At 38.5% G+C, this 12,450-nt stretch overlaps 1 protein-coding gene across 4 annotated transcripts in view; it reads left to right on the top strand.

Annotated features, from left to right (window-relative positions):
* NFATC3 (nuclear factor of activated T cells 3) overlaps positions 1-12,450 on the top strand; it is a 186,129-nt gene that overhangs the window by 91,046 nt on the left and 82,633 nt on the right. The window lies entirely within an intron of this gene.

Here is a 12,450-nt window from a genome sequence, read left to right as displayed (position 1 = left end):
ATATTGACTTAGAAAACCACACATTAACATTATCTGTGTTTTATTGTATTGTATTTTACTTTATTTTGCTGATTTCCCAGTTGTATCTTAACTGGTTTGGGCTGCATGAGTAGAGTTTGACATCTCTGCTATAGAATATAGTATCTTAATTGAGACTTAAAGGAAACCAAGAAGCCATTAGGCAGAAATGAGGAGTGAGAGCATTTCAGGCATGGGGGACTTCCAGAGTACATGCCTGGAGCATCATATTAATGAAACAGCCGGGAAGCCAGTGTCACTGGATTTTTTTTTAGTAGTATTTTATTTTTTCTAATTACATGTAAACAATTTTTAATATTCATTTAAAATTTTTTTTTCGTTCCGAATTTTCTCCTTCCTTCCCTTAACCACCCCCTCCCTAAGACAGTAAGCAATTTACTATAGATTGTGTGTGCAGTCATGTAAAACATATTTCCACATTAGTCATTTTGTGAAAGAAGAAACAGGTCAAAAGAAAAGAACCACAAAAAAATAAAGTGAAATTAGTATGTTTTGATCTTCCTTCAGACTCCAGCAGTTCTTTCTGTGGATGTAGATAGCATTTTCCATTGTATTGCTGAGAATGGCAAAGTCATTCACAGTTGATCATTGTACATTGTTGCTGATACTGTGTACAGTGTTCTCTTAGTTATGTTCACTTCACTCAACATCAGTTCATGTAAGCCTTTTCAAGTTTTTCTAAAATCATCCTGCTTGTCATTTCTTATAGCACAATAGTGTTCCATTATAATAATATACCACAACTTGTTTAGCCCTTCCCCAATTGATGGGCATCTTTTCAATTTCTAATTGTTTGCCACCACAGAAAGAACTGTTGTAAATATATTTGTGCATGTGGGTATTTTTCCCTTTATGATCTCTTTGCGATACAGACCTAGTAGTGGTATTGCTGGATCAAAGGCTATGCACAGTTTGATTGTCCTTTGAGCATAGTTCCAAATTGGTTTCCAGAAAGATTGGATCAATTCACAATTCTACCAACAGTGCATTAACATCCCAATTTTCCCACATCCTCTCCAACATTTGTTATTTTTCTTTTCTGCCATGTTAGCCAATCTGAGAGATGTGAGGTGGTACCTCAGAGTTCTTTTGATTTGCATTTCTCTGATCAATAGTGATTTAGAACATTTTTTCATATGACTGTAGATAGCTTTGATTTCTTCATCTGAAAACTGCCTGTTCATATCCTTTGACCGTTTATCAACTAGGGGATGGCTTATATTCTTATAAATTTGACTCAGTTCTCTGTTGAGAAATGGGGGCTTTATCAGAGACAATGTCACTGGATTGAGGAAGATATGGTGAGGAGCAAGGGATAAGAAGATTAGAAAGGTAGGAGGGGGCTAGGTTATGAAGGGATTTTAATATCAAACAGAACATTTTGTATTTTTTTTCTGGCTGTAGAGAGCCTTTGGAGTTTACTGGGTAGGGGAGTGATATAGGGGAATCTGTGCTTTAGTAAAAATCACTTTGGTGGCTGCATGGAAGATGAATTGGAATGGGAAGAGACTTGAGGCAGTAGTCCAACAGTGAGGTGATGGGGGCCTACACCAAACTGGTGGCAGTGTCAGAGGAGAGAAGGAGGCCTGTTCAGAGATATTGTGAAGGTGAAGTTGACAGGCCTTGGTAACAGATTGGATGGGGGGGATAAGAGATAATGAGGAGTTGAGTATGACACCTAGGTTGTAAGCTTGAGGGACTAGGACAGGGTGGGGAACCTGTGATCTTGAGGCCACATGTGGCCTTCTAGGTCTTCGGGTGTAGCCTTTTGACTGAGTCCAAGTTTTACAAATGCTTTTATTAAGGGGATTTGTTCCGTGAAGTTTGGAGTCAGTCAAAGGGCTGCACTTGAGGACCTAGAGAGCCACATGTGGCCTCAAGGTCGCAGGTTTCCTGCCCCTGGACTAGAAGGTTGGCAGTGCTGTCAAGTAAGTTAAGTATAGTTAGGAGGGGGAAAAGATTTAGACAAAAGATAATGAATCTGTTTTGAACAGGTTGAGTTTAAGATGATTCTTGACATTCACTTTGAAATGTGAGACTGTAAGTCAGCAGAGAGTTTGGGGCAGGAAAGGTAGATTTGAAAATCGCTAGCATGAGATGGTAATTAAATATATGGAGGGTGATAAGATCAACTGAAGTAGCATAGTGGGGAAAGAGAAGAGGGCCCAGGACAGAACCCTGTGGGGGATGATCTGGATGAGAATCCAGCAGAGGAGGCTGTATATAGGTAGAAGGATAACCGGAGAGAGAAGGGACCAAACTCTAGAAAGAGGAGAATATCAGGGAGAGGAGGGAGATTAGCAGTATCAGAGGCTGCAGAGAGGTTAAGGAGAATGAGGATTGAGAAAAGGCCATGGATTTGACAACTAAGAGATCATTCATAACTTTGGAGAGAACAGTTTTATTGAAATGATGTAGTTAGAAACTGGATTGTAAGGGAGGCGTTAGGAAGAGAGTGAGTGAGAGGGGAGAAAGTGGAAGCACCTGTTGTAGATGGCTTTTTTCAAGGAGTTTGTTGGGAGTTTGTTCAGGGCAGAAGAGATATAGGATGACAGTGGGGATGGGAGTATCAAGTGAGGGTTTATTGAGGATGGGGGAGACGTGGGTATGTTTATGGGCAGTAGGGAAAGGTTGAAGTTAAGTGACAGAGTGAGGATTATTGAAGGAACAGTCTATCGGAGGAATTGGATTGGAAAGGAATTGCTTGTTCAGGTGGGAGGAATAAGCTTTGGTAACAGACCACTTCTTCATGCCTGTTGTGTAACTCCTGTAGATACCTTAAATTCAACACATCAAAAATAGAATTCATTATTTGTGTGGTGTGTGTTCACCTCTGTGTATGTTTATGATCTGCTCACCATTTATGCCTAATTACCATGTATGATAATAATGATTATGAATATCATTAAATATTTTGTTGCTGTTAAAAAAAAATGGAACTCGTTGTCTTTACCTTAAAACCTTTCTCTCCTCTTCCTAACTCTCAATTACCACAACCTACTCAATCACGTATCAGTTGCCAAGTCCTGTCGTTTCTGCCTTTGAAATCTTGCCATACACTTGGCACACTGCCCCCACTTTGTGCAGGTCCTCATCACCTCTCACCTATATTATTGCTATAGCCTTCTGATTGATCTTCCTGCCTTGTCTCTCCCCTGTCTTGTCTGTTCTTCACACAGCTGTGGGAAGTGATCTTCCTAAAGTACAGACCTAACCATGTTACCCTTTTCTTCATTAAACTCCAGTGGTTCCCTTTCACTTTGTAGGATCAAATATAAAATCCTCAGTCTGACTTTTTTTTTAAAGCCCTTCATAACCTGGCTCCTTTATACTTTTGCAGTCTTCTTACAACTCATTTCCTTTTCACATAATCTATAATTCGGTGACACTGGCCTCTTTGCTGTTTCTCTTCCTCAGGGTACTCCATCTCCTAATTCTGTATTTTCACTGGCTGTCTCTTTTGCCTGGAATTTTCTCCATCTTCAGCTCTGTCTCTTGGTTTCCTTCAAGTCTGAGATCTTGTATAACTTGTTTGAACAGAATTATTTATATGTTGTCTTCCCCATTATGGTGGAAGCTCCTTGAGGACAGGTATTGTCTTTACCTTTTTTTGTCTATCCCAGTTCTTCACACAATGCCTCATATGTAATAGGTGCTTAATAAATGCTTCTGTAACTTATGTGACCATGTGCAAGTCACTTAATGCCCTGGATCTCAATTTCCTCATTTCTAAAAGAAGAAAATTGTACTAGATAATCTCTAAAGTCCTTTTTAGCTCTAAATTTATGATCCTTTAAGTAAAATTGAACATGATTTAAACTGACATAAATCCACTAAAATGGCCAGGGGAAAATTGGATGGCCGTGCTTTTTGTCAGATGGGGACAACAAAATAATTACCCACCTAATGAAACCAATGATAGCTGTGAAAAGTAGAAAACAAATCAAGCCAACATAAATAAGTGTTTCTCTACAAATGGCTTTTTAAAAGGCAAAGTGTATCAACTGGAAAATTTGGCTGAAGTTGAGAACTTTGATGTAATTAGCACTTTGGAGATTTATGGAAAGGATAATGATGGAGTATGTCACTAGAATACAAATTTCTTTGGAAGGGCAGAAAAGGGCAGATAGGAAATGTTAAACCTATTTGAAGGACCACAGTAATAGTGTAAAAATCCTAAGACAGGAGAAATACCATCAAAGCTAAGGTGGTAGAATTATATACTTAAATAAGTTGGCACAACTTTAGTTGTGCAGTCATTTCCTGTCATGTCTGACTCTTCATGACCCCTTTTGGTGTTTTTTTTTTGATACAGATACTGGAGTGGTTTACCATTTCCTTCTCCTGCTCATTCTAGACGTGAGCACACTGAGGCAAACAGGTTGAAATGACTTGCCTAGGGTCAAATAGCTAGTGTCTGAGGCCAGATTTGAATTTAGGAAGATCAGCCTTCCTAAGTCTGAGTTCAGCACTCTACCCACTGCATCACCTAGCTGCTCAGCTTTAGACCATCTGACTAAAGTTGTAAGACTGTTAAAAGCATAGAACATAAATTAAGAGTTGGAAGGAAACTTGAAGGCCATATATATCCCTCATTTTACAGTGAGGAAAACATGTGCAGTCATGCAGATACAGACAGCAGCGCACAATTTGGACCTACTCTGTAATCCAGTATTCTTTATACTGTAGTATGTTGGCTACCCAATAATGGGAATTTTTTTAAGTCGAAGTTACAGAATTAGATTTTATTCCACTAATGAGAACATTTTTGTTGTCTATAAATAGATATATGGAATTTCTTTTCTAAATTGCTTATGAAGTAAATTAAGATTTTTGGGTAAGAGAAAAGGCAGCTTCCTACCCTTAGAACAAGTTACTTTTCATAAGGATTATCTTCAGCCTTCTGGCAAGTTTGAAAATGTAGGGGCAAAAAAACCTTTTAAAATGATTTTTCAGTTTTCAAAAAATAATGACAAAATGATAGTTTTTGAAGGAAAACCAAATAGAATCAGCAAAGTAAATGATCCAGTTTTCTAGACAAACTTTTTCCAATTAGATGTTTTTTGGTTTGTTTGGTTTTTTTTTTAAATAGCCTGCTCATAGAATTTAAGCCAGAGCATCCAAAAGACTGTTTAAGAATATCAAATGAATGTGTGTTCCAAATCAAATAAAACACATGTTCCAATCATAACCAACTGGCAAAGTATACAAGAGTTGTGGGAAGAAAAGCATTCCATTTGAAAAATGGGAAAGTTCCTCGAATGAGAACAGGAAGTCTCCTCAAAACATGGCAAACCACATGCAAACAAGCTTGGCGTACCAAAGGGGAAGAGAAAAAGCATTATGGGCCTCCTGTATGTCAGGCACTGTGCTAAGCTCTTTACAAATAGTAACTCGTTCATCAGCTAAGGAAGACTTTTACCCTATTTTACAGACGAGGAAACTGTGGCAGATCATGGTTAAGTGACTTTCTGTCAGAGTCACACAGCTTAGTAAGTGCATATAGCTAGATTTGAACTCAGGCCTTCCTGATTTCAGACCTAGCACTTTAGCTATTGCAGCATTTTTAAGAGTACCCTGCAAACAAGGGTATCCCAAGCTTTGCTAATAAAAGTTCTTTTGAATACATGAAAGGCTTGGAAACCAGTTAGAGGATTAGACGTGAGCATCATGATATCACGGAATCTCACATTTGGAAGGGATTTCATTGTCCATCTAATCTAATCCATACCTGAAACCTACAACAGACCTGACAAATATTAGCTGACCCTTATTTAAGACTTGCAATGTGGAGGATAATCTACTACCTCTGAGGCTGTTCATTTGACTCTTGGATAGGTCTCATCATTAGAAAGGTTATCTTTATATCAAACCTAAATTTTCTTCTTTGCAAATTCTACTCTACTGTTCTAGTTCTGCCCTCTGAAGTCAAGAAAAACAAGTTCAGTCCTTCTAGGTGCTATCTTCAAATACTTGAAGATAGCTGTGATGTCATTCCAAGTCACCTTAATGTACTCTGGGTTAAATATCCCTTGTCCTTTCCACTGATCTTTTTGTGGCATGATCTGAAGGCCTTTTATTACCCTTTTTGGCCTCTTGGACACTCCACAATTTATCCACATCCTTCCTAAAATGTAGTGCCCAGAACAGAATACGGTACTGCACGTGTGCTATGATCAGGACAGAGTTATGTGGAAGTATTGCCTGCTGTTTCCTGGAACCTGTGCCTCTCAGTGCAGTATAAGCTTTAGCTTTTTTGTCTGCCATATCTCACTGTGGATTTCATATTGCCTCCTAGTCCCTTTGGCCTCTCAGATCTTTTTTAGTCTAGTCATGTCTCTCCCATTATGTACTTATGAAATTGATTTTTTAAATTTAAGTGTGAGATTTGGATTATACTGTTATTAAATTTCATATTATTTGATTTGGCATAGTTTTCTAACCTGTTCAGATTAAAAAAAAAAACCCAAAACTATTTCTCATACAGTATGTTAGCTAAGCCATTCTTTTCAGGTTTGATAAGCAAGCCATTTATGCCTTTATCTCAAGTCATTGATTTAAAACATTTTTCTTTTTTAAATAGAACATGTCCAAGCACAGATTACTGTGACATTTCCATTGCAGACCTCCTTCCAAGTTAGTATCATACTTTTTTGAGTTGAGCTATTCAGGTAGTTTGAAATACATCTGATTGTTTTTATCATCTAGCCCATATTTCTCTTTCCTTTCCGCATCCTACCTCTTAACAGTAGCATAAGATACTTTTTCATACATTTTTTGAAGCATAACTAAACTATATAGTATTCCCTTGATCTTCCATACTAGTAACTCCTTCAAAAAAAGGAAACAAGATTAGTTAGACATGGTCTGTAGTTTATGAAGCCATGCTGTCTCTTTGTGATCACTATTTCCTTTACTAGTTGCTCACTAACCATGCTTTTAATGATACTGTCAGAATCTTCAGGAATTAAAGGCAAGCCCCCTAGTCTATAGTTTTCATACTCTTTTATCTTCTTTTACTGCCTTCTTCTTTTTCATTCCTTGGATTTCTTTACATGGCTATTGTCAGCTCTTCCTGCTATCTTGATTCTTATAAACTGTACTTTTGCATGCTCCTGCGTCATATGAGTCTAGCCTCCTAGGCTCACTCAACAAACATCTCTTCTTGATGTGAAATTGGAACTCTGTGGAAGGACCTTGAATAGACTTTCTCCAGCCACTGATACTCTGCCTGGACTCATTTCTTAATGGTTAGCATAATCCCACTCATCATTTCTCCCCATCCCACTCATTCTCAGTTCCTAGCTGTCACTTTACAAATCCTATTCCCCATCCTACTGCCCACTTTCTTGTTCCCATTTCCCTGAATCTTATATCTCAAATGTCTCAGTCGACATCTATGCACCCCTTCCCCTGTCCTCTCTGAAATGCCCATTCCATAATTAACAAGCTTGCTTTCATATTAAACCTTTTCCTTTTTCATTCCCTATGTCTTCTGGCTCTCACTGAGACCTGGCTTCCTCCTGATGACATTGCATCACTGGCCACCTTTACAATATTGCTTTATATTCACTCATATGCCCTGGACTCAGTGGATATGGTGGACTTGATGGGGAAATCAAAATATTCCTTGTTCCCTGATGCTACCTCTAGGCCCTCCCTTTACCATCACCACTCAGCAACTTCTTCTCCTTTAAGGTTCACACTATCTAAATTTATCATCCAATCCAGATCTTGGTGTCCATTATCTAGTGAAGCCTCCTTTCCTCCTCCCCCAAAGACATTTTCCTTCCTTCCTTCTTTAGTGAGTTCATTGCTTCATTCACAGTCTTTCTGCCCCAACTCCTGCCCTCATCCTAGGGGATTTCAGCATATATATTGATGATTCCTCAAATACTCTTAGTTTCCCAGTTCTTTAGTGTACTTAGTTTCCATGACCTACATCTCCACTCCCTCTTAGCACAAAGATGGTCTACCTGTGATATTGCTATCATCCACTGCTGCGAACGCTAGTGTTCACGGGCTGTGATAAGATTCCAGCCGAGTTATGAAGAGAGAAAGAAACACGCGGGCCAGGTGGGAGGCAAGTAAAGAACAAGCTCTGTTTATTGATCTGAGAGTTAGGGTTTTTATATCTTTGACTCATGAGAATATCACCCAAAGTAACAGCAAGTAAAGCAACAAAGTTTACATATTTTTACCAACAAGCAACACTGATAATTTTTCTCATGCAAATACTAATCAAAGTAACAACAAGCACATTATCCTGGCTGTTTCCTTATCTCATGGGAACATTAACCAGGGAGTTATCCTGTCCCATTTTCTTGCTTCCTTGTAATCTCCAAGGGCATCCTGTTTTCCAAGAGACAGAACAGGGGGTTTCCTCACCTCCTTGCAATTTCCAAGGGCATCCTGTTCTCCAAGAGACAGAACAGGGGGGTGGTGAGCCAATCATGCCTGAATTATGTAGCCATCGGATATAGGACAAGCTACTTACTGGTAAAACCTGGCCTGGTCTGCATCCTCTGACTCTTCAGAATTGGCCCTCTATATCTCCCCCTTTTTTCTGTGCTAGCTTGAGGTAATGAATGGATGCATGAAGCTCGCCTAGGACGTGGTGAGTACATTTTAGCAGACAGGGAAGTAGGAAGCACAAAACCAATAAAAACATAGCCAAGGTAGACAGTGCAACAGCAAACTTAATACATTATTAAAAGGATTGAGTTGATTTATCCAATTTAACAGTTTGTTTGCAATATCTTGAGGGTCAATACCATTAATATGAGAATCAGCTATTTCATGTTGTATCATAGATAATTGTCCAATTTCCCATGTAATATTTTCAGAGTGCCATGCACCCTGAAGCTTGTTTAATATTTGTTCAGTTGTTATATTGGTGAGATTAGAATACACATACGGAGTCACACAGATAAAAGAATAGCAATAATCACATTTTAAATTGAAGTGCATTGTTAATTGTTCTATTTGTCAGCTGCTTTCCACTACTTTCTTCACCTCCATCTCACATGATGAAGCAGCTAAATCCTCCCATTGTTCAGGTGATCCAATTCTGTCATATCGCCTCCAACAGATTGCCTCTTCTGTTATCCTGACTCTTTTCATTATTTTCAATTTCTCCCTGTCTACTGGCTCATTTTCTGCTGCCTGCAAACATGCCCACATCTCCTGTCCTGGAGAAATAATCTTTAAAAGGCACCTTAAACTCAATGTATCCAAAATGGAACTAATTAACTTTCTCTCTAAATCCTCCTATTTTCCCTATTACTGTAGCAGACAACACCATCCTGTCAGTCTCAAAACCAAGAAGTCATCCTGTATTCCTCGCTGTCTCTCATACTCTTCCACTCCCAGTAGCCAGTCTGTTGATTTCACCTCTGTAGCATCTCTTGAATCTGCCCCCTTCTCTCCTGTCATACTGCATACATTTTAGTGCAGGCCTTTATCACTTCATGCCTAGATTATTGCAGGAGCCTGCTGGTGGATCTCCCCACTCCCCACTCCCCACATCATCCATTCAGTGATTTCCCTAAAACTCAGGTCTGATTATGTCACCCCCTAACTCAGTAAACTTCAGTGGCTCGCTGTTGTCTCCAGGAGCGAATACAAAATGGCTCTTCGGCATTCAAAGCCTTTCATAAAAACTAACCTTCTGCCCTTCCAGTTTTTTTATACATTAGTCCCTGACACATACTGTTCGATGCAGTGACACTGGCTTCCTGGCAAGACACTCCATCTCTAGGCTCTGGGCATTTTCTCCAGGCATCTCATACCTGGAATGCTCTCCCTCTTCTGCTCTGACTACTAACTCCCTGGCTTCCTTCAAGTCCCAATAAAATGTCATCTTCTACAGGAAGCTTTCCCAACTCCTCTTAATTCTAGTGCCTTCTCTCTGTTAATTGTTTTCCAGTTTATCCTGTATATAGCTTGTTTTTTATATATTTATTCACATGTCTCCCCCATTAGATTGTAAACTCCCTAAGGGCGGGGACTGTCTTTTTATCTATTTATTTTTGTATCCCTATCTTTTAGCACAGTACCTGGCACATAGCAGATGTTGTTGTTTTGGTTGTGTTTTGATTTGATTGGCCTATGTTCACAAACTAATGAATGGAAGATTTAAAATTTAAATCAAGGTTTCTGGCTTCAAGTCCACATCTCCTTCTACTATACGGCCCTAAAGGCTAGGTGCTAGAGAGATGTTGGATAGAGAACAAGGAAAGGACATTTCAAAGTAGGGAACAGGAGCAAAGGTATATTGGCAAGAATGAGCATAGTATTATTATTGGACTGGCTTGATTACACACGTGAGAAGGGGATGTAAGTTGGGACCAAACTATACAGGACTTCGAAAATTAGGTGGAAAAATTTAGATTTCATGTCATAGGAAATTTCAAGCCATTGAAGCTTTTTAAATATTAGAGCAACTTAATTAAGACAGTGTTTAAGGAAGATTCATCTGCTAATGGTATGTAAGTGGGCAACTAGGAGTCTATCACTGTGTTCCAAGGTATATGAAAACCTCAGCCAGATTGGTGGCAGTGGGATTGAAAAAATGAATTTTTAAAGGAAAATTCAACAAATTTGGTACTGATTAAATATGTTATAAAAGGAAAAGAATTGAATATCATAACATAGTAAGAAAAAACACAGGATTAAGGTTAAATTCCAGCTGTGCTTCATCTGAAAATGTGGATGTTAGTATTTATCTGCTTAATGGTAGATAGGCATAGATATAGGTAGATAGATATAGATCTCAGTAATCTATAAAGGAATGTGAACTGTCATTAGTCGAAGTTGATTCCAACATTTTAAGCCTTCAGTGCCTGAGAGAGTGGAAGTGCTCTTGACAGAGATAGGAAAGTTGAGAGGAGGAGCTTGTTAGTGCTAAGGGTAGTTGTGAAAGTGATATATTTATCTTTGGGAGATGGCAACAAGATATTCCCGGAAGAGGAAAAGAAAGGTCAGTGAGGGAAACATGGTGGTGCTCTGAGTTCCTTGATGGCTTAATAATAAGTGTTTCTTTATAGTATACTAGCTTATACTTTCACTTTCTTTGGTAATTAGGTAAGTGCATAAAATTAGCCACATGGCAGCAAATTCCATGTTCTCACTGCAGGTTACCAACAGTTGATACTCCTAACAGATGGTCACTTTGAGTTTTCTTCCAAGAGAGAACATTACTTTTTTCAAGTCATTCTTTCTTCCAATCTTACTCTTTAGTTCAAGTGTTTCTCAAAGTGTAGAGATCAGTGACCTGAGCTAAAGAGCCTAAGAGCTGTTTGGTGATAGGAAGTACAGAGTAGATTATCTTTACAAAACAGGGCAGGCAAATTCCCACAACTCTCTGCCTCTTTGTAAAGTCTTGGAGTAGTAGACCACTAGTGATCAGTCCAACACATCTCCAGACTAATTCCTGAAAAGCAGAGGCCTTGTGCTTTCCATACAGATGACTGAATCATTAAAGTTGACTATGTGTTTGTTATTCTTCAGCCTCCCCCCCCCTTTAGCCTACCTGTAGGGTACCACTTCATACTTCTGTGTGCTTGTAATGGTTATGTCTATTTCTACAATGTTGATTAAAGGAGGAAAATGCACTTGAAACAGTTAAAAATTGGAAGCTGGAATGCATAGGGTTTAGGTGCAGTGCACAGTAGCAGACACGTGGGGGAGCTTAATAAATGAATGTTGATTGGTAAAAGTGAGAAATCTGCAAGCAAGATAGAATTAATGTACCAGTATTAAAGCATTTTAGCTCTAGGTCCTAGCTGTTGCTACATATCCTCTTCTGAAATAGCATGCCTAAAGCCAAGAATCCCAGAGTTGAGTAATAGAGTAGAAACGCAGAAAATCTAGCTGTTAATAAAATGACTTTTAAACTAATAATGCAAAGAGAGGAGAAGTAGTTGGTATATATTTTCTGCAGAAAATCAGTTTAAAAATCACTCTTCAGCAAAGAAAATTGCAGCTGCCTTCACAAACTAAGATGCTTTGCTTTCCCCAAAATACGTAACACCAGGGATGGAGCTAAAGAACAGTTTACCTCTTTTAAAATTATTTCATTTAAATAACCTGATCTTTTTAAATGGAAAGACATTTGCTCTTTTGCTAAATGTTTTTCTTTATTATGTGGTGCCAATAACTATTCAGAATGTTAGCTCAGCAATAATGTTTATCAGAAATCTCAAAAGATGGTTATTACAGTTGTTCATTATGTTATTGAATAGTAAATGACTTATCTCAAACTAAAGAAGTAAATTTACTTTTTATTGACCTATGAATAAACTTCCCTGATAGTCAAATCAGAAAAGTCTTTAAATACCTTTTGTGTATTAAACCTGGGTCTTGAACAGAGTTTGTTGAAAAAGTATAAAATGTGGCCCCTGCTTTAAA

The sequence above is a fragment of the Phascolarctos cinereus genome, unplaced genomic scaffold (assembly GCF_003287225.1).
Source record: "Phascolarctos cinereus isolate Bilbo 61053 unplaced genomic scaffold, phaCin_HiC Scaffold_2;HRSCAF=192, whole genome shotgun sequence".
Lineage (NCBI taxonomy): Eukaryota > Metazoa > Chordata > Mammalia > Diprotodontia > Phascolarctidae > Phascolarctos > Phascolarctos cinereus.
The sequence above is the reverse complement of the archived record's forward strand: the minus strand, read 5'-3'. Positions and strand labels throughout refer to the sequence as shown.